We start from the raw sequence: 23,784 nt of genomic DNA, 5'->3' as shown, positions 1-23,784 counted from the left end.
CAGCAGGATCCTCCTCACCGTCATCTATTAAGGTGTGGAACAAGAACAAGAGCGAGACAGAGGCAGAGAATCACCCCTAAGCCCAGGGAGGCTGATGCTAGCACAAAACCTAATTCCCTTGCCCCTCCTCTGCCGATGCCTTTCTCAGATGTTTTCATTGGCCGAAGTCAGTCAAGGTAACAAGGGCCATGAGGGCCTGTGTCTGGGCAACCTGATTACAGCAGGTGACTCACACTACTGTCCCCCGGGAGCATTGTGTGTGTGTGTGTGTGTGTGTGTGTGTGTGTGTGTGTGTGTGTGTGTGTGTGTGTGTGGGGAGGACATAATTAAGACACAATCACAGGGGTATTGAAGTCAACTGTTCTGGCGTCACACTGAAGGTGTCTGTTGTTGATTGTGGTAAGGATATCATATCACAACTACACAACGAAGTCTTTGAGGAGATTTATTTTAAACGGATCATAGCCATTAAGGGTTTTCTCAACTCATTTTTCATCTTTAATTAGCCAGGATTATTGCGAGCACCCCATAGCACCCCTACTCAACAAAGTTCAATGAGTTAAATGAACAACTTGAATGGTATGTAATCTGACAGTAAATTGAGAAATTGCTTATCAAGTTAGTCAGTTTCATAATAAACTGCAAAGTCTTGAAGTAAACAACTAAAAGTCTGTCATGAATCGCTATAGCACTTTTGATTGACAGATTATGCTTCTCTCTCCGGTTGGCTGATATACAGTATATATGATTTCTGTTGACGTCAGGAACAAGGGACAATGAAGGTGCTACTCCAGCCCAGGGAAAGCTTGAACCTGAGCAGCTGACGGATGTCATTGCACGGAGAGAAGGATCCAAATGAAAACAAATGATTTCAGGTTTGTTACAATAGATGAGAACGTACCCTCTTGTGAAGATTGGACCCATTGAGGATATATATTATATCGTACTGGCTTCACTGTCTCTTATTGTCCATATCACGTTCAGCGATAACTGCCAGTGACTGTATTGGGAAAACCACTCTGTCATCATATTACATTAGATCAACTGACAACTTTGATGGGAGCATCTCCTTTTCGTACATTGAGGCTGGCGAGCATGGCTCATCTTTCCACACGCATAACATCCTTCATAATGTTGGACGACCATTTGACTCAACCAACCTAAACCAAACGTTGCTGGCTCTGGTATTTGCCGTTTCACATGGGCCCTTTTCAGCACAGCTCCAGCGACTATGATGGATGCGGCCAGCTCAGAACAAGGCCAGCTCAGAACAAGGCCAGCTCAGAACAAGGAGGCCAGCTCAGAACAAGGCCAGCTTAGCACAAGGCCAGCTTAGCACAAGGCCAGCTCAGAACAAGGCCAGCTCAGAACAAGGCCAGCTCAGAACAAGGCCAGCTCAGCACAGCTTGGTTTGGCTCAGTAGTGTGAGAATCCTTTTTAAGGCTATAGACATGTGCACCCTTAAACGATTGCATAGGCTTCCATATGGATAAGCACATAACTAAGCCTTTCTATAGTGGGACTGAGAGACTGTTCTGCTGCACGGATCTTTCTATAGTGGGACTGAGAGACTGTTCTGCTGCACGGATCTAGGACAGTAGAAGAGGCGAGGTCTCATTCTCTGATGAGAATGAATTGTCATTTCTGACTCAAGCCAAGAGTAATCAGGCTACCCCCAGCACGGCTCGTAGAGGGGATCCTCCCAGCAGAGCACTCTACTCTGCCATCCTTCCTCATTAGAAACTGCAGCCTGGGCAGGAAGACTCTGGGGAGGAAGACTCAGGGCAGGAAGCTCAGGGCAGGAAGACTCTGGGCAGGAAGACTCAGGGCAGGAAGACTCAGGGCAGGAAGACTCTGGGCAGGAAGACTCAGGGCAGGAAGACTGGGCAGGAAGACTCAGGGCAGGAAGACTCAGGGCAGGAAGACTCAGGGCAGGAAGACTCAGGGCAGGAAGACTCAGGGCAGGAAGACTCTGGGCAGGAAGACTCTGGGCAGGAAGACTCAGGGCAGGAAGACTCTGGTCAGGAAGACTCAGGGCAGGAAGACTCAGGGCAGGAAGACTCAGGGCAGGAAGACTCTGGGCAGGAAGACTCTGGGAAGGAAGACTCAGGGCAGGAAGACTCTGGGCAGGAAGACTCAGGGCAGGAAGACTCTGGGCAGGAAGACTCTGGGCAGGAAGACTCAGGGCAGGAAGACTCTGGGCAGGAAGACTCTGGGCAGGAAGACTCTAAAATGTGCTGAATGCCCTCTTTTATTGCGCCCGTTAATGGACAGGTAAATGGAGGTGGAAATGCTAGAGACCTTGAGGTTGTTCAAGGAGTGATATGGGAAACAATGATAAAAGGGAGGCGAGCGTGGAGAAGGCAGGAGGTTTGTGTGCTACAGTAACTGTATCCAACCCCCCCCCCCCCCCCCCCGCCACCTTCTCTTCATTCTTCACTCCTCCCAAGATGATGTCTTGCTTCACTCACTCACTTTTAATGTGTACTTTATTTTTAGTCTCCCCTGCACAATGAAAGGAATGGAATTGTTCCAAAAGTGCAAACTCCAAGGTAAATCAAGCATATCTCAAATAGTATTTGACATTATGTTTTTAATGGGGACTTGGTCTGATGTTGGACTGTACCATAGGTTCTGTATAAAGTGTGGGGGGGGGGGACATTTTTAGTACCAGCAATAGTGGTCGACATTACAAATGGTTCAACCCAGGAGACAAAGCTTGACCAACCAGCTTTATTTCTTCACCTGGCGAAACCTTGTTGTCGTGTCTAGAAAGCCAGAATCAATTTATGGCCCGTTGTTGTAGTTCTGGTCAGTTCTGTCCTGTTCCATTCTCTTTCCTCACATACCAATCAGATTAGCTATAGATGGTGACGGTTTAGAACTGGGCGACAAATAAGAGTGGTTAAGTTTTACAAGCCTTGCCTGACAGGTTGTGTTATTGCTGGTCCTAGCAGCAGGGATCTGGAGTTACAGCACAATCTCAGCCCACGTTCAGCTCTGATTGGAGACCACAGGAGGTCCAACAAGAGAGGAGGTAGAATGAAATTGGACCGGGGTTTGTCTCTTATCTGATTAAGAAACACAGACAGCATTTAAGAATAGGTGGATAAGTGCATGATACAGTATAAATACTTATAGTGCTAGTCCAAAGTAGGTTGTATTTGAAGTTGCTATAGGATAGTTATTGTTAAACAACCTGGACTCAGGGGTAGACGTAACATATATCTGTCTCCCTTCAGTATGATATTGTACGTTTCATATGTTATGTATTAATTTGTGGATGTCCATCATCCATGTCTTATGATATGTTATGATTTGCAATTTGTACGAATTGCAATGTTACAAATTTGTGAATAAGTATGATATTTCAACGTTAGCTAGGTAGCTAACGTTAGCTAATCTAGAGGTTAGGGTTAGGGATAAAGATTAGAGTTAGGAGTAGTTGCAAATTAGCTAAAAAGTAGTAAGTAGTTGAAAAGTTGCTAATGAACTAAAATGCTAAACTTATCTTTGATGAGATTCAAACACGTAACATTTGGGTTGCTAGATATTAGCATTATACGCCTACCCATCCACCCAGAAAAACCACCTTCTTTTCATTTTTGCCTCAAGTAACATTCTGTCTTAAATAACCTTACGAAATGTAACATACACTACTAATCGAATTTATGTTTACTATGTCACGTCTACTCTATGAGACCAGACTTAACCAAGTCAGCCCATGTTCTCACAGGGGAAGTGTTCATTGTTTTTGTTGTGCCATTTACTTTTAAATTTGAGTCATTGAGCAGACTCTCTTATCCAGAGCGAATTACAGTTAGTGCATGTATGTTAAGATAGCTAGGTGGGACGACCACATATCACAACCATATACATACAGTGACCCCCTTCCAGGAGCGACACGAAAACTTAGTGTTACTCCCCTAACCATGTTGTCTTTGTCTTTGTGTTGCTCCCCTAACCATGTTGTCTTTGTCTTTGTGTTGCTCCCCTAACCATGTTGTCTTTGTGTTGCTCCAGTAACCATGTTGTCTTTGTGTTGCTCCCCTAACCATATTGTCTATGTGTTGCTCCCCTAACCATGTTATCTTTATGTTGCTCCCCTAACCATGTTGTCTTTGTGTTGCTCCCCTAACCATGTTGTCTTTGTGTTGCTCCCCTAACCATGTTGTCTTTGTGTTGCTCCCCTAACCATGTTGTCTTTGTGTTGCTCCCCTAACCATGTTGTCTTTGTGTTGCTCCCCTAACCATGTTGTCTTTGTGTTGCTCCCCTAACCAGTTGTCTTTGTGTTGCTCCCCTAACCATGTTGTCTTTATGTTGCTCCCCTAACCATGTTGTCTTTGTGTTGCTCCCCTAACCATGTTGTCTTTGTGTTGCTCCCCTAACCATGTTATCTTTATGTTGCTCCCCTAACCATGTTGTCTTTGTGTTGCTCCCCTAACCATGTTGTCTTTGTGTTGCTCCCCTAACCATGTTGTCTTTGTGTTGCTCCCCTAACCATGTTGTCTATGTGTTGCTCCCCTAACCATGTTATCTTTATGTTGCTCCCCTGTTGCTCCCCTAACCATGTTATCTTTATGTTGCTCCCCTGTTGCTCCCCTAACCATGTTGTCTTTGTGTTGCTCCCCTAACCATGTTGTCTTTGTGTTGCTCCCCTAACCATGTTGTCTTTCTGTTGCTCCCCTAACCATGTTGTCTTTGTGTTGCTCCCCTAACCATGTTGTCTTTGTGTTGCTCCCCTGTTGCTCCCCTAACCATGTTGTCTTTGTGTTGCTCCCCTAACCATGTTGTCTTTGTGTTGCTCCCCTAACCATGTTGTCATGGAACCAATGTCTGTGCCCAGTGGGGTAACTTTGTTTTCTACATTTCCCAAATCCATTTCGTACATCGGCTTTGATATGAACGATGTGACAAGCATTTTGATGTTATGATATGATGGGGTGGCAGGGTAGCCTAGTGGTTAGAGTGTTGGACTACTAACCGGAAGGTTGCAAGTTCAAACCCCCAAGCTGACAAGGTACAAATCTGTCGTTCTGCCCCTGAACAGGCAGTTAACCCACTGTTCCTAGGTCGTCATTGAAAATAAGAATTAGTTCTTAACTGACTTGCCTAGTTAAATAAAGGTAAAATAAAATGACAAAATAAAAATGTCAGTCATCCCCAATACTTCTGTATTATACCGGTGAGATAATTGTTATTTAACATAGTTTGTTCATAGGAAAGGATATGAACGCAAGACACTTACTTACAACATACGAGGAAGTGCATTGTATCAAAGTGACAGGACAAGAATGTTTGATTGACAGTTGAATTACTTGTGAATCCATATCTCCACCATGCATGTCTTATACCACAAACCAGTATGTCCAGCCTGTACCATATCACTTTACAATGGAGTGTCCATATATGCAATTAGGACTGGAAATAGAGAAGCACTATCTCTAACGCAGACTACTCTATGACTGCATTAACAACCTCAGAAAATCCGATTTTCTTTGCCAAATCGCATTCCAGTTAATTAAGTGTTCATCTGCCAGAAAATGTCTCCCGGGACTAACCTGCTAAGCGTTTACTTCCAGATCCTTCCGCACTGAGCGCCAGAGGTTATATTTGACACTTATGGAGACACTTGTGAAGGAAGTTTCAATAGTTGTTTTGGAAGTGTGTTGGGGCAATGGGATACAATTTCCTCTGTCATCAATACTCATTAGCAAAACACAAGAAATGGCTTAGAACACTTAATGTCACAGGAGGAGCTACAGTGCCTTTAGAAAGTATTCATACCCCTTGACTTTCCCCCACATTTTGTTGTGCTACAGCCTGAATAAAAAATGGATTAAATAGTGATTATTTTGTTACTAGCCTACAATCAATTCTCTGTAATGCCTGTGCTTAGCTCCATTCCATTTCTTTTTTATCCTGAAAAACTCCACAGTCCTTAACTACTACAAGCATACCCATAACATGAAGCAGCCACCACTATGCTTGAAAATATGGAGAGCGGTACTCAGTAATGTGTTGTATTGGATTTGCCCCAAACATAACACTTTGTATTTAAAAGATAAAGTGAATTGCTTTGCCACATTTTTTGCAGTTTTACTTTACTGCCTTGTTTCATACTGTTTTGGAATATGTTTTATTCTGTACAGGATTCCTTCTTTTCACTCTGTCAATTAGGTTAATACTGTGGGGTAACTACAATGTTGTTGATCCATCCTCAGTTTTCACAGCCATTAAACTCTGCAACTGTTTTAAAGTCACCATTTCCTCATGGTGAAATCCCTGAGAGGCAACTGAGTCAGGAAGGACGCCTGTATCTTTGCCGTGACTGGATGTATTGATACAACATCCAAAGTGTAATTAATAACTTCACCATGCTCAAAGGGATATTCAATGTCTGCTTTTTTAGGTGCACTTCTTTGCCAGGCATTGGAATCCTCCCTTGTCTTTGTGGTGATTCAAATCAAATTATTGCGGGTGTAGCGAAATGCTTGTGTTCCTAGCTCCAACAGTGCGGTAGTATCTAACAGTTCACAACAATACACACAAATCAAAAAGTAAAAGAATGGAATTAAGAAATAAATAAATATTAGCTTGAGCACCGTCGGAGTGGCATTGACTAAAGTACAGTAGAATAGAATACAGTATTATACATATGAGATGAGTAAAGCAGCATGTAAACATTATTAAAGTGACTGGTGTTCCATGTCTATGTATATAGGGCAGCAGCCTCTAAAGTGCAGGGTTGAGTAACCGGGTGGTAGCCGGCTAGTGATGGCTATTTAACAGTCTGCAAGGTGATTTCGGCTGTAGGACTGTGTCCTTTTCAGGCACACTGAGGTGAACTGTTTCGTATTTTAGCCCTCAGAAGAAATGGAAGGAAGAAAAAAAAGAAATATAGATAGATTTCTCGTTATGTTGTGAACACAAAGCCCAAGAAAGCTGAATTGAAGCTGCATTCACATAACTAGAGGCTTTCCGTGACCCTCTGGCAAATGCATTTCAGCGGTGGGGGAGATTGCTAATGGTGCAGGGTAGAATGATCTTAGTGCTTCTGAGTTTTGGGTTGTTGTTTTTTAAGCTTGGATGTTTTGCCTCCCAAACTGCAGGAGCTCTGCTGTGCCTCAGGTAGAATGTCTCTTGATGCACCCAGATGAAAGGTTTCATTCTAAGTGGGCCCTGCAGATTGTCTGGTACACCCAACATGTAAATGAAGACCATATTTGTCCTTGGTCCCTTCATTTCACCTCAGAGTTTTCTTTTTAGTTTTGTCTGTGCTGTTGTTGTTGATGTTGTTGGTGATTTTGTTGATGTTGTTGGTGTTGTTGAGTTTGTTGTTGTTGATGTTTTTGTTAATGTTGTTGTTTTTGTTGTTGTTGATTTTTTGTTAATGTTGATGATGTTGTTGCTGTTGTTGATTTTGTTGTTGTTGATTTTGTTGTTGTTGATGTTGTTGATTTTGTTGTTGATGTTGTTGATGTTGTTGTTTTTGTTGTTGTTGATTTTGTTGTTGTTGATTTTGTTGTTGTTGATGTTGTTGATTTTGTTGTTGTTGATTTTGTTGTTGATTTTGTTGTTGTTGATGTTGATGATGTTGTTGATGTTGTTGTTGTTGATGTTGTTGTTGTTGATTTTGTTGTTGTTGATGTTGTTGATTTTGTTGTTGATGTTGTTGATGTTGTTGCTGTTGTTGATTTTGTTGTTGATGATTTTGTTGTTGTCGATGTTGTTGATTTTGTTGTTGATGTTGTTGATGTTGTTGATTTTGTTGTTGTTGATTTTATTGTTGTTGATGTTGACGTTGCTGTCTTTGTTGTTTTAAAGTATACAGTAGCTCTGCTACACATGAAGATGGGGATCAAAGTCATTCAACCCCTGACAGGACTATCTCTCAAATAAGATGTTGGTGCGTTGGGCTAACCAGTATCCCCACAACGGTCCCCACAATGGTTGAATAATCCATTTCATTCAGTTTTCAAAACTCATTTCACAAAGAACAGTGACTTTGCAATTCAGGACGGGTTTGTAACAAATATCAGGTATGGCATCATCTTCTGTGTATCGGCTTTGCCTGCTAAGGCATGGTCTAATGGCGCAATAGATCAGTCTCCCTCCCTGCGCTGGTCATCATACTGGCTTCCTAAAGGAGTTATACACCTGCAATTATAACTCATCATGATGAATATTTTTAATTAGGACTTTGTTTTGTCAGTTACATCATATGATTAATGGAGAGAAGAACCATTGAGGACAAACACTGATGGGTTAATGTTGTTAATGGCTATGTGCTTTACTACAGAGAATCATTATACAAGTATTCAAATCGTTCATCTTAGTTAACACTGTGAGCATTTATTTAAAGATTTCAAAGGGGGTGTTAAAATGGCTTAAATCACTGATACCAATTACTTTAGGCAGTGTTTATTTTGCCCACACTGCATTCTAAATCGTTTATACTGCTGGGGAGGCGCTGTGATTGGTTGGCCGTTCGTTTACAAGCTGTTAATTTTCTTGCCAGGCTGACAGCAAAATAATCTCTTGGACCCGAAAAGTGGGGACAAAATGCTTGACCTATCATTAGTGACATGGATCGACTTAAATAGGAGGATGCCCAGGAGGAAAGCCTATCCTCTGGACTGGCTCGTAGGGGAGGATGCTACCATTGTCTAAGTGATGTCACCTTTTTTGGAAAGCCCTTGCTGTAATTGAATGATAAACGGCCTTTAGAAGGTCAGACTGGCGCTTTGCTATCAGTGACTCATCCTGAATATGCTATTTAGATCAGAAGCTATGCCAAGTATGGCCCAACAGTACATAATTCTGCTGTGACTAGCGACACTATAACTTGGATTCTTCCTGTCAGTGGATGCAGTGTGATATAACGCTTTTCTTTGTTCATGTTAAACAACCCTTCACTGTTGTTGAGACACCATCATAGCAAAGAGCAGCCAGTATCTCAGCCCATGTAGTACTGTCTCTGCCCGACAGTATTCCTGAGCTTGCTTCCTGGGACTAAGGGGTATAATAACCTGGCAGGGACTGTCTTTTATTTATCCGTTATTTTACCAGGTAAGTTGACTGAGAACAGGTTCTCATTTGCAGCAACGACCTGGGGAATAGTTACATGGGAGAGGAGGGGGGATGAATGAGACAATTGTAAATTGGGGATTATTAGTTGACCGTGATGGTTTGATGGCCAGATTGGGAATTTAGCCAGGACACCAGGGTTAACACACCCACTCTTACAATAAGTGCCATGGAATCTTTAATGACCTCAGAGAGTCAGGACACCCGTTTAACATCCCATCCGCAAGACAGCACCCTACACAGGACAGTGTCCCCAATCACTGCCCTGGGGGATTGGGATATTTTTTAGACCAGAGGAAAGAGAATCTCCTACTGGCCCTCCAACACCACTTCCAGCAGCATCTGGTCTCCCATCCAGGGACTGACCAGGACAAACCCTGCTTAGCTTCAGAAGCAAGCCAGCAGTGGTATGCAGGGTGGTATGCTGCTGGTGGTATGCTGCTGTCTAGCTTCATCATGTCTTTACCAACCTGCAGCAGCCTCTATCCTACAAGGACATATTATCAGCCTGCAGCAGCCTCTAGTCTACAGGGACAGGTTTACCAACCTGCAGCAGCCTCTAGTCTACAGGGACAGGTTTACCAACCTGCAGCAGCCTCTAGTCTACAGGGACAGGTTTGCCAACCTGCAGCAGCCTCTAGTCTACAGGGACAGGTTTACAAACCTGCAGCAGCCTGAAGTCTACAGGGACAGGTTTACCAACCTGCAGCAGCCTCTAGTCTACAGGGACAGGTTTGCCAACCTACAGCAGCCTCTAGTCTACAAGGACAGGTTTACCAACCTGCAGCAGCCTCTAGTCTACAGGGACAGGTTTACCAACCTGCAGCAGCCTCTAGTCTACAGGGACAGGTTTACCAACCTACAGCAGCCTCTAGTCTACAGGGACAGGTTTACCAACCTGCAGCAGCCTCTAGTCTACAGGGACAGGTTTACCAACCTGCAGCAGCCTCTAGTCTACAGGGACAGGTTTACCAACCTGCAGCAGCCTCTATCCTACAGGGACATATTATTAGCCTGCAGCAGCCTATAGTCTACAGGGACAGGTTTACCAACCTGCAGCAGCCTCTATCCTACAGGGACATATTATTAGCCTGCAGCAGCCTCTAGTCTACAAGGACAGGTTTACCAACCTGCAGCAGCCTCTAGTCTACAGGGACAGGTTTACCAACCTGCAGCAGCCTCTAGTCTACAGGGACAGGTTTACCAACCTGCAGCAGCCTGAAGTCTACAGGGACAGGTTTACCAACATGCAGCAGCCTCTAGTCTACAGGGACAGGTTTACTAACCTGCAGTAGCCTCTATCCTACAGGGACAGGTTTACCAACCTGCAGCAGCCTCTATCCTACAGGGACAGGTTTACCAACCTGCAGCAGCCTCTAGTCTACAGGGACAGGTTTACCAACCTGCAGCAGCCTCTAGTCTACAGGGACAGGTTTACCAACCTGCAGCAGCCTCTAGTCTACAGGGACAAGTTTACCAACCTGCAGCAGCCTGAAGTCTACAGGGACAGGTTTACCAACCTGCAGCAGCCTCTAGTCTACAGGGACAGGTTTACCAACCTGCAGCAGCCTGAAGCCTAAAGGACAGGTTTCTCCCAACGTCCCATTCATTATATAGCATTACTGGACCGTCCCGCTGAGAAAAGGTCACTTCACTGTTGTGTCCACTATACATGTGCAGGTCCTCTCCATAGTGAAATATTTAGTTACGCAGCAGTGGAATTATAGGGATCTGGAGCAAACGCAGTATAATGTTGTCCCTGAATGCACCTCCGGCAAGGGGTTGTTTAAATCTTGCTCTTTCATCAAAGCCTTGAGTTTTGTCTATGGGGCCAAGACTGAAGTTGGCCTTTATAGTAAGAATCCAACCATTCAGATTACAAAACAGCACCTACCCTTGAGACAAGCTATAACGAGCCTTTTCTGTCCCCATTAAAAGCATATCTGAGAAACATTTTGTCCTATGCTGCTTTCAAATGATTTTATCTTTGCTTGTTGGCAGCAAATAAATTCCATAGTCACATTAAGGTAGAGCTGGTTCATTTCAGGACAACACATCAAACACATTTAAGCAGAAATGGTGGGGATCAATTTCATAAGCTCATCCTCAACATATCATGCCCCCCCCCCCCTTCCCACATCTGCCCATCTGTCTTCATAGTGATACCGCTGACATTTGATCCTCCAAGGATGATGCTGGATGACATTCTATCCCCCTCACGTTATATACACTATGTTCAGCGTGGCCTTAAATGGTTAAGTTCTGTATGTGTACACAAACTATTAGCAAATCGCCTAAAAAAAATCCTTCTGTTGACTGAGGGAATTTAACACAGCATTCAAAGTTTTAATCCACACAGACTTCCTGTCCTAGCAGCATGAAAAGGTAGTCCTGGTGGACAAACAGTTATATACAGATTACTGGTTAAAAAAACTAGTTAGGGATAGGCGGGACGCAAATGTCTCAACTGGCCAATTGCCAGGGAAAATGCAGAGTGCCAGATTCAAATAAAATACTATACAATTCAAACTTCCATTAAATCACACATGTAAGATACTCAATTAAAGCTACACTCGTTGTGAATCCAGCCAACATGTCAGATTTGAAAAATGCTTTTTGGCAAAAGCATAAGAAGCTATTATCTGCACCATCTGCACCAGCAGTAAACAAAGGAGTTAGCATATTACAACCCTGCAGGCGCTACACAAAACACTGAAATAAAATATAAAACATGCCTTACCTTTGACAAGCTTCTTTTGTTGGCACTCCAACATGTCCCATAAACATCACAATTGGTCCTTTTGTTCGATTAATTCCGTCCATATATATCCAAAATGTCCATTTATAAAGTGCGTTTGATCCAGAAAAAAACAGCTTACAAAAAAACACAACGTCACTACAAAATATTTCAAAAGTTGGCTTTAAACTTTGCCACAATATTTCAAACTACTTTTATAATAAAACTTTAGGTATTTTTAAACGTTAATAATCGATCAAATTGTAGACAGGGCAATCTGTGTTCAATACAGGAAAGAAAACAAACCAGTGCCACTTTTCACGTCTTGCGCAACTCACAAAAGTGTACCCAGTTCCGAGTTGGCCTACTTCTTCATTGCACAAAGGAATAACCTCAACCTCAAGACTGGTGACATCCAGTGGAAGCGGTAGGAACTGAAAACAGGTTTCTAAGAAATATCCCTTGGCAATAACAAGTCAGGGAACAGAGAGAGGCAAAAAAAAAATATCTGAACAGTTAGCCCTCGGGGTTTTGCCTGCTACATAAATTCTGTTATACTCACAGACATGATTCAAACAGTTTTAGAAACTTCAGAGTGTTTTCTATCCAAATCTATGAATAATATGCATATCTTATATTCTTGGCATGAGTAGCAGAAAGTTGAAATTGGGCACGCTATTTATCCAAAAGTGGAAATTCTGCCCCCTAGCCCCAAGAGGTTTTAATTAATGGAGTCGTTTGTAGAAATGACTGTACAGTTATTTTTTATTTATCTTTTTTTTAATTCAACACTTTTTTTCTTCTTAAAACTGCATTGTTCGTTAAGGTCTTGTAAGTAAGCATTTCACTGTAAGGTCCACACCTTTTGTATTTGGCGCATGTGACAAATGCAATTTGATTTGATTGGATAGGATTAACAGAATAACAGGAAATAGCAGAATGTATAGAGGATGTATAGGATTGTGGTCATGTAGAGTTGCCAGTACAGTAGATATCCAGGGATGAGTAAAGTTGGCTAGATCGCATCATCATCTTTAGGTGTGTCTTTCACATGTTGGCCATTTAACACTTCGCTTTAATTTTGTAGGTGAAAACAAAATGGCCACATGATTCTAGATTATAAGTAAAGCAACCTATTGTCTTTAGCCCCCAGAAAGAGCCCTTTCAGTTTTGCCAAGCTGTTGTAGTCCAAACATCACTCACAGAGAGTTATTTGGTTTAGTTACGACTGCTTCTGATATTTTCATGAGATGTGAGATGAGACTGAATTCAAAACAGCCAATTCTGCCTTAATCTCCCACGACTCTTAATTAGTTCAGAAGCCTGAAGTGCATTGTAGCTGAGAAGAAAATTAGAATTATTGAAATGATTTAAAGATGAGCAAAAACACTTCCATACTGTTGTGAAAGAGAGAATATTGTTGTAATTGGAATTAAATGGAGATAATTTAGCATGTAATCAACTGCAGAAGGCCCCGCATTGCAATACAAGAATGCTTTATTGCAGCTGAACTAATTCAGTTCGGTTCAGTTTCGCTTCTATAATATCAAACAACAACTGTTTGCAGCTGCTTTTAGTTCGAGGTGCTGTTATTGGTTAGACGATTATTTGACAAGTATGACGTTTTAATGTCACGTGCACAAGTACTGTGAAATGCCTTTCTTGTAAGTTACAAACCCAACAACGCAGTAATCAATATCAATGTAGCGCTACAAATAACAAGGAAAGTAAGAGGCTATATACAGGGTCAGTCAGTTCCTATACCATATTTACAATGTGCAGTGGAGTGATGGAGGTAGACGTGTATAGGGGTAAGGTGATTAGGGCAACAGGATATAAGATAAACAGAGTAGAAGTAGCTTGTATGTGATTGGGTGTGTGGCTGTGTAGAGTCAGTATATATGTATGTGATTGGGTGTGTGGCTGTGTACAGTCAGTATATATGTATGTGATTGGGTGTGTGGCTGTGTACAGTCAGTATATATGTATGTGATTGGGTGTGTGGCTGTGTATAGTCAGCATATATGTATGAGCATATTATGTGTAAGTGAGCAGATGATGGAGTGTGTGTGTGTGTGTGTTTGCAAATCAAATAAATATATATATATATATATATATACACAAGGGTCAACTCAGATAGTCTGTGTAGTCATTTTGTTAGCTCTTAGTTGTTTTTTTTAGCAGTCTTATGGCTTGGGTATAGAAGCTGTTCAGGAGCCTGTTGGTTTCAGACTTGATGCACCAGTACCACTTGCCGTGCGGAAGCAGAGAGAACAGTCTGGCTTGGGTGGCTGGAGTCTTTAACGATTTTCCAGGCCTTCCTTTCACACCGCCTGATATAGAGGTCCTGGATGGCAGGGAGCTCGGTCCCAGTGAAGTACTGGGGTCTGCACCACCCTTTGTAGCGCCATGCGATCGAGCGCAGAGCAGTTGCCATACCAAGCAGTGATGCAGCCAGCCAAGTTGCTCTCAATGGTACAACTGTAGAACTTTTTGAGGATTTGAGGGCCCATGCCAAACTTTTTCAACCTCCCGAGGGGAAAGAGGCGCTGTCGCGACTTCTTCACGAATGTGCGTGCTTGTTTGGACCATTTTAAGTCTTTAGTGGTTTGGACACGGAGGAACTTGAAGCTGTCTACCTGCTCCACTGCCACCCCATCGAAGTGGATGGGTGTGTGCTCGCCACCCCTGTTTCCTGTAGTCCACGACCATTTCCTTGGTCTTACTGATGTTGAGGGAGAGGTTGTTGTTCTGGCAACACAGTCAGGTCACTGACCTCCTCCCTGTAGGCTGTCTCATCGTTGCTGGTGATTAGCCCTACCATGGTCATGTCATCAGCAAACTTGATGATGGTGTTGGAATCGTGCATTACCATGCAGTCGTGGGTGAACAGGGAGTACATGAGGGAACTAAGCACACTCCCCTGTGGGGCCCCTGTGTTGAGGGTCACCGTGGCGGAGGTGATGTTGCCTACCCTCACCACCTGTGGTCGGCCCATAACGAAGTCCAGGTTCCAGTTGCAGAAGGATGTGTTCAGTCCCGGGGTCCTAAGCTTGGTGACAAGATTGGAGGGGACTATGGTGTTCAAAGCTGAGCTGTAATCAATGAACAGCATTCTCACAAAGGTATTCCTCTAGGTGGGTGAGGGCAGTGTGGAGTGCAATTGAGATTGCGTCGTCTATGGATCTGTTGGGGCGGTATGTAAATTACAGTGGGTCTAGTGTGTCTGGCATGGTGGAGTTTATGTGTGCCATAACCAGCCTCTCAAAGCACCGTGATTACAGATGTGAGGGCTACAGGGTGGTAGTCATTGCGGCACGAAGCCTTAGAGTTCTTGGGAACAGAATGATGGTCATCTTACAAACTGGGACAAGGAGACGTTGAAAATTACCATGAATAAGCCTGCCAACTGTTTTGCACATGCTCTGAAAACGCTCCCTGGAATACCATCTGGCTCTGCGGACTTGCGGGTGTTGATTTAATTAAAGAGAGCGAGATCAGCCAATCTTCTGGGTCGGTGACGCCCATCATACTCGGCACGATGTTGTTGTTGTCAAAGCGTGCATAAAGAGCATTGAGTTCATCTAGTGGAAAGGTGTCGTTGGGCAGATTAGATCGGTTGGGTCTACTTTTGTAATCCGTAATGGACTGTTGCCCCTGGCACGCGGCGGCAGGCATCGAAGCATGTGTAGCGTGGATTCCACCTTATACCTACAGTATATTGTCCTTTTGCTCATTTTATGACTCTGCGGAGGTCATATCGAGACTTCTTGTACTTATTCTTGTCCTCGGCCGTAGCCTCAGGGTTGTCTGTGGTAGCTCTGTGTGTGGTAGCCCTGTCTGTGGTAGCCCTGTCTGTGGTTGCCCTGTCTGTGGTAGCCCTGTCTGTGGTAGCCCTGTCTGTGGTAGCCCTGTCTGTGGTAGCTCTGTGTGTGGTAGCCCTGTCCTTTAGTTTAGCTACAACCTCTGTGTTAATCCAGGGCTTTTGATTGGGGAAGCAGAACACCTTCCTTTTGAGGACAATGTCGCCGATGCATTTCCTAATGAAGACGGCTGACGGAGGTGGTTAGCTCTCACCAGGATCCCCCCTCTCTTGCCTCTGTAACGTCGGCAATTCCTATTGGGGAGCCTAAAAATTGTGTCGGAATTACAGAAAGAGCCCAAGGCAGATGAGTCAAAGTCGGAATTGAGGAAAGTAACTGCTGATCTGATGTTCAAACGTTCTTGTCAGTTGTAAGAAATAATAACAGATACATTTAGTGAAAATAAACGACAAAATAATCACAAAATAGCAAAAATTGAGCCGGATCTTGCAAAACGGCAGCAGTCCAGAACGCCATCATTTTAACTGCAGATGAAAGTGTTTATAAACCACTCTGGGAGCTTGAGGAGGGACATAAAGGTACTCCCAGACGATGAGCAGTTGTACAAGGGGCAATCATTTGTACTGGGCTTTTATAACTGTCCAGTGGCAAAAGGCAGGTTGTAAGTCAGGCTTGATCGGTATAAAGGTTTAATGGGCCCCTTATCTGTCTGGAGACATTTGTCCAATGCTGAAGATCTTTAGACTGAGCTTTTAGTGCTGTACATGGACACATCAAAAAGGTGGTCTGACAGATTTGTCAATGATGTTATGATAACCCCCAACACCCCAATACAATTCATTTATGTTGGATTCTTCTTTCAGTTGTCACTCTTTATAAAAAAAAAGGAAATTAACTCCCTCAAAGTTCATGAAATCATAACTTAAGATCAAACTTCATAGCCATCGTCATGAAGCCACCTCATGAGCAATTTCAGGCCCAATATGACTATTGGAACCCAATGTAGCGTTAATAGACTGGAAGGGTGACTGGAAGGGTGCCTATGAGTCTGGCGCTGTGCTGTCAAAACTTTTCGACTCAACTTTGGTTTCCACTTACAGGCCAATGTCAAGGTCAAACAAGAAAGTAGACATTAGCACATATTACCCAACGACTCCAGTTTTGGTAAAGCATTTGAATCCCCCGCAGGGTTTGGCTATAAGATACCCTCAAATTGAAGGGATTGCTTAGTAAGGTCAGATTTGCCTAAGAAAAAAGCATAGCATTTTATGTCTATCATTCCTGATGACAGTTTCCCTTATCACGCACTGTGTCCGCTGTTATGATCAGAGGAAACTCTCTTATCCATCCCCATTCAGGTGAGAGGATAACGGCTTGATGTAGAACAACCTGTAATACCCAAAATATGTTGTATATCACCTTGAGTGCTCCTGTAACTTTTATTGTGTGTAAAACCAAATGTGAACTTAAGAAAAGGATTTGTGAGCATACGAGCTCCATTCGCAACCACAATGAAAACCTGTTGCCAGGCATTTCATAATCAGGAACTAAGTGCCTTACGTTACATGGGAATTGGATTGGAGAAGGCCCCACGTAGAGGAGGAAATAGGGATAAATGACTTCTCCAAAGCCAGTCATATTGGATATAGTGCCCCAGCAGGTCTCAATGAGGATGTTCCCTTTTCTTGTAAAAAAAAAAAAAAGGCTATAGCAGGCTTGCAGTTGATAAACGATGCCTCCTGGCGGCCATGTTGGAAGACCGCTGCATTAATTCTTCTGACAACAACAGCCTAGTGACTATCCCACACTGCATGATAACAGTGCCTAAAACTAGTTGATTCATCACCATGGTTATTTTCTGTATAGTATTTGGCTGCTCTAACAACGCAGGAAAGACAACGGTTGAGGAAATATGTTTACAGATTCCCCGCAATCATAAAACACCATTGGTGACACCAATGAGAATCAAATCAAATGTTATTAGTCACATGCGCCAAATACAACAGGTGTAGTAGACCTTACAGTGAAATGCTGAATACAACAGGTGTAGTAGACCTTACAGTGAAATGCTGAATACAACAGGTGTAGTAGACCTTACAGTGAAATGCTGAATACAACAGGTGTAGTATACCTTACAGTGAAATGCTGAATACAACAGGTGTAGTAGACCTCACAGTGAAATGCTGAATACAACAGGTGTAGTAGACTTCACAGTGAAATGCTGAATACAACAGGTGTAGTAGACCTTACAGTGAAATGCTGAATACAACAGGTGTAGTAGACCTTACAGTGAAATGCTGAATACAACAGGTGTAGTAGACCTTACAGTGAAATGCTGAATACAACAGGTGTAGTAGACCTTACAGTGAAATGCTGAATACAACAGGTGTAGTAGACCTTACAGTGAAATGCTGAATACAACAGGTGTAGTAGACCTCACAGTGAAATGCTGAATACAACAGGTGTAGTAGAAAAAACAATAATGAGGTTATATACAGGGTGTACCGGTACTGAGTCAATGTGTGGGGGTACAGGTTAGTCGAGGTAAAGTGACTATGCATAGATAATAAACAGCTAGTAGCAGCAGTGTAAAAACAAAGGGGTGGAGGGGGTGTCAATGTAAATATTCCAGGTGTCCATTTTTATTTGACCTTTATTTAACCAGGCAAGTCAGTTAAGAACAAATTCTTATTTTAAATGACAGCCTAGGAACAGGGAACCTGAACTTGCAACCTTCCAGTTACTAATCCAATGCTCTAACCACTAGGCTACCCTGCCGCCCCATTTGATTAATTGTTCAGCAGTCTTGGGGGTAGAAGCTGTAAGGAGCCTTTTGGTCCTAGACTTGGTGCTCTGGTACCAGAGAACAGTTTATGACTTGGGTGACTGGAATCTTTGACAATTTTTTGGTAATAGTGGTTGTGTGTAAGGACAATCGCTGGAGTCGAGAAGCAGGAAAAGGGAGTCAAAAATGAGTTGGAACAGACATGGAACAGGACTGGAATAGCGTCAGAACCGGGTAATACACAGAGCGTTGGACTAGTAACCGGGAGGTTGCAAGTTCAAACCCCTGAGCTGACAAGGTACAAATCTGTTGTTCTGCCCCTGAACAGGCAGTTAACCCATGGTTCCTAGGCTGTCATTGAAAATAAGAATTTGTTCTTAACTGACTTGCCAAGGTAAATAAAAAATTGTGTGTTACTTTTAAACTGTATTTTTGTTCACAGAATTTGCATACCTAGGTACACATATAATCTAAGGATGTACCCTTATTCTCTTGGGACATTCTTTGGGACCTTTTCATCTGCAGACAGGGTTTGACAGCTCTCTGTATCTGAGGACAGAAAACATCACAAAGAAACAGGCAGCATTATACTCAAGTTAGACAGCCCTGAATATTATGTTGCAATATCTTTCGGTCCTTAGTTTTTCTCGCTAGGGACTGGAACTGGAGAATAGTTCATAATGTCCTCCCACATAGGTACCTGCCCTCTCCCTTCCCTGACAGCTGGACCTGCTAGCTAATCCTTTCACACTCTTCCATGGCTGTTAGCTAGCTACCTAGCTACAAATGCATTTAGAGTTACAATGATAAATACATGAAGATAGCTTACTAGCTAATATGAAGTTAGCAATCTGGTGATATTTAATTCACGTATGTAAAGTTAGCTAACGGTAACTATTCAACATTTCGTTAGTAGCTCATTTGAGTTAGCCTGCGCACTAAGTGTCTGTAGCAAGCTAGCTGGCTAATAATACATCTTTTTTTTATCACTTTCAAAATATATTTATTTTGAACCTTTATTTAACTAGGCAAGTCAGTTAAGAACAAATTCTTATTTACAATGACAGCCTACTGGGGAACAGTGGGTTAACTGCCTTGTTCAGGGGCAGAACAACAGATGTCTACGTTGTCTGGCCTAATGCTCTAACCACTAGCCTTTCTTGAATAGGTTTTCCCACTGCCTCAGTTTTCTGTGTCCTTAGAAAAACTAAATAATGGGAAATCTTCCCAAAGTTTCCCGTGGTAGCAAAATGTTTGGTCTTCCAACATGGGGCTTGGTGATTTGGGACGCAACTGCAAGCCATCTATAAATATATAGATCAAAAATACCTTCCTAATATTTAGGCTATAAAGACATCATAGTGTATCTTTGTGTGTTTTTTGTAAATATTTAATCTTTCCCCCATAGCTCTTCCTGCTGGGATCTCTTATTTGGACCAATACTGACTGTGAATCTATAGTTATGGCTACCTGTGTGCAGCCTGTAAGGCTGTCCTAACATTGCCTCATATGCACGCTGAAGAAGGGCTCTTACCCGCAAACGTTCGTGCAGCAATAAAAACCATGTTTATTTAAGTTTATTCACAGGAGTGCCATCCTATTTTTATTCTTCACACTATGAAGTTGGAAAAATACTATGAAATTGTGGAAATGATAGCGTCTTTTTAGTGTTTGAAAAGACTGCCTTAAATTTCAGCCTGTTTTGGTGGGATGACATCACCGGGCGGTAATTTAGAAAGTGTTCCAAACCTCTCTGGAAATAACTCAGACCACTCCCAAACAGTCCGAGCAAAATAATTGATTGAGAAATGGCTCTTTGCTAAGAAGTTATTTTTCTATTTTTGACCATTTTAATTGAAAACAATCACACTAAGGTACTTAATTGTTACCCAGAAATGATTTGATATTGAGATAAAACTGGCTGCATTGCCCATGTGTGCATGTCCAAGTGTATGTGTGCATGTCCAAGTGTATGTGTGCATGTCCAAGTGTATGTGTGCATGTCCAAGTGTATGTGTGCATGTCCAAGTGTATGTGTGCATGTCCAAGTGTATGTGTGCATGTCCATGTGTATGTGTGCATGTCCAAGTGTATGTGTGCATGTCCAAGTGTATGTGTGCATGAGGATGTGTTGCTGGGATACCTGGTTGCAACGTTACCCATTTGGAGGGACTCCGGGAATGAATCAGGTCCCCACTTGGCAGCTGAGCTTTTCAGCTCAGCGGGGACATTCCCCTCTGCATCGGTCTCTGCTCCACACAAATCATTAACTACACTTTAAAGCATCCCGCTCACGCCTTGACGCTCCCTCTCAACTAAATTGAGTCGTGTGTTTATCTCAACCCCGGGTAATTTTCAGTCTGCTGAGAATCCTAGCTATTTCCACATGGCAGTTTTTTTAAGTCTCTGCGGGAATCTGATAGATTGAGGTGAGGAGCTGTCAGGAGCAAGTCTAGAGATTAGAGGTCGACCGATACTGATTTTTCAACGCCGAAACCGATTATTGGAGGACCAAAAAAGCCGATACTGATTTTTATTTATTTATTTGTAATAATGACAATTACAACAATACTGAATGAACACTTATTTGAACTTAATATAATACATCAATCAAATCAATTTAGCCTCAAGTAAATAATGAAACATGTTCAATTTGGTTTAACTAATTCAAAAACAAAGTGTTGGAGAAGAAAGTAAAAGTGCAACATGTGCTATGTAAGAAAGCTAACGTTTCAGTTCCTTGCTCAGAACATAAGAACATATGAAGCTGGTGGTTCCTTTTAACATGAGTCTTCAATATTCCCAGGTAAGAAGTTTTAGGTTGTAGTTATTATAGGAATTATAGGACTATTTCTCTCGATATCATTTGTATTTCACCTTTGACTATTGGATGTTCTTATAGGCACTTTAGTATTGCCAGTGTAACAGTATAGCTTCCGTCCCTCTCCTCACTCCTCCCTGGGCTCGAACCAGCAACACAACGACAACAGCCACCATCGAAGCAGCGTTACCCATGCAGAGCAAGGGGAACAACTACTAGAAGGCTCAGAGTGAGTGACGTTTGAAATGCTATTAGCGATGACTGGCTAGCCATTTCACTTCGGTTTCACCAGCCTCATCTTGGGAGATGATAGGCTTGAAGTCATAAACAGCGCGATGCTTGACACACAACGAAGAGCTGCTGGCAAAACTCACGAAAGTGCTGTTTGAATGAATGTTTAAGCGCCTTCTTCTGCCTACCACCGCTCAGTCAGATACTTAGATACGTGTATGCTTGTATGCTCAGTCAGATTATATGCAATGCAGGACACGCTAGATAATATCTAGTAATATCATCAACCATGTGTAGTAAACTAGTGATTATGATTGATTGTTTTTTATAAGATAAGTTTAAGGCTAGCTAGCAACTTACCTTGGCTTACTGCATTCGCGTAACAGGCAGTCTCCTTGTGGAGTGCAACGAGAGAGAGGCAGGTCGTTATTGCACTGGACTAGTTAACTGTAAGGTTGCAAGATTGGAGCAAGTTTAGAGATCCATCAAACAGCGTCATAGATGGGTTGGTTGTTTAGCTTGCGCAACTATGGGGCAAAACAGACGGGATTGGCTTAGAATGTTGATAACACGTAAACTATAGTTCTTCTCCAATGTTGATTGAAAACATAAATATAGTTGCACAATGAGCACATGTTGTCTCTCAAATGCTTTTTGCCATATTAGCGTAGATGAAACAAGCTTAGGTTTCCCAACAAGGCCGTTTTTTGTCATTGTTGCTAGCTATCTGGGCATCCAGAATCACAACACACACAGCCTTCTGCCACTTTGAAGCGTGAGCATCATTTTAGTGGCGTTGTCAACTAACCCGTCTGTTAGCAACACGGATGTTGCGTAACAGGGACCATATGCAAAGTGGCCATACCATCCCCCAGTCAGTCTATGTGGCTAAAGGTCCATAATACACACAGTGGAATAGAGCATAGGGAAAGTTGTTTCTGTGATAAAGGATGAATGTTGACCCTATTTGCAGCGAGTATGTATTCCCTGGTGGAACTACTTCATTACAGTTTTATTTTTTTTGCACTCGAGTTAAGTCACTTCACTTTTTTTCCCTCTATGGAGTCAAAATAAGGCCTGTATTCACAAAGGAACTAATCTAATCTTTTTTATTGAATTTTTTTTACCTTTATTTAACCAGGCAAGTCAGTTAAGAACACATTCTTATTTTCAATGACTGCCTGGGAACAGTGGGTTAACTGCCTGTTCAGGGGCAGAACGACAGATTTGTACCTTGTCAGCTCGGGGATTTGAACTTGCAACCTTCCGGTTACTAGTCCAACGCTCTAACCACTAGGCTACCCTGCCGCCCCTAATCTAATCTCTAATCTGGGGTTGTTAATCTACTGATCGGTATCAATCTGATACAGATTTGATTTTCCAGGTAACTAAATCCTCCACTACTAAGCATTAGGCAACAATGACATGAATATATAATAATATACAGCAGATGCTTTTATCCGATCATCCGTGCATTACCTTTTTACGTATGGTTGGCCCCTGGGAATTGAATCCACAATCCTGGTGTTGCAAGCGCCATGCTTTACCATGATTTACCACGCCATGCTTTACCAACCTACAGAGAAGACACCAAGGAGCAACAATATATTTATCACTACTCATGTATATCCCTTGATTTTTTTTTTTTATACTGTAGAACTGAGGTCGTGTGCCACTACAACAAACCATATTAATGTTGCTGTAAGCTGATTCAATAAAACAAGTCTATCCATCTCCAGACTAACAACAAACATGGAATTACATTAGTGAGACTGTCCTCTACCACAGGTTTTCCCGAAGTCGTTCCTGGGGCCCCGCTTGGGTGCACATTTTGTCCCCCCCTCCCCCCCCCCAGCACCCAAGGGGGGCCCCTAGGACCGAGTTTGGGAAACCCTCCTCTACCAGAGCGTTATGCTTTAAACCAAGAGACCACGTAAGTAACTAAGCATTATGTCCCACCCCTTTAGATTACCAGAGGAAAACACAAGTTCTACCCTCCAGGTATTCTATTAGTTCAGAACAATGAATTTGGTCTGGTGACCAGGGGATTGGTGAACAGGGGATTGGTGACCAGGGGATTGGTGACCAGGGGATTGGTGACCAGGGGTTTGGTGACCAGGGGATTGGTGACCAGGGGATTGGTGACCAGGGGATTGGTGACCAGGGGATTGGTGACCAGGGGTTTGGTGACCAGGGGATTGGTGACCAGGGGATTGGTGACCAGGGGATTGGTGAACAGGGGATTGGTGACCAGGCGATTGGTGACCAGGGGATTGGTGAACAGGGGATTGGTGA

At 42.8% G+C, this 23,784-nt stretch overlaps 1 protein-coding gene across 3 annotated transcripts in view; it reads left to right on the top strand.

Moving 5' to 3' along the window:
• LOC109888508 (PEX5-related protein) overlaps positions 1 to 23,784 on the top strand; it is a 170,523-nt gene that overhangs the window by 36,392 nt on the left and 110,347 nt on the right. The window lies entirely within an intron of this gene.

The sequence above is a fragment of the Oncorhynchus kisutch genome, linkage group LG4 (assembly GCF_002021735.2).
Source record: "Oncorhynchus kisutch isolate 150728-3 linkage group LG4, Okis_V2, whole genome shotgun sequence".
Taxonomy (NCBI): domain Eukaryota; kingdom Metazoa; phylum Chordata; class Actinopteri; order Salmoniformes; family Salmonidae; genus Oncorhynchus; species Oncorhynchus kisutch.
This window is presented reverse-complemented; position numbering and strand designations above follow the sequence as displayed.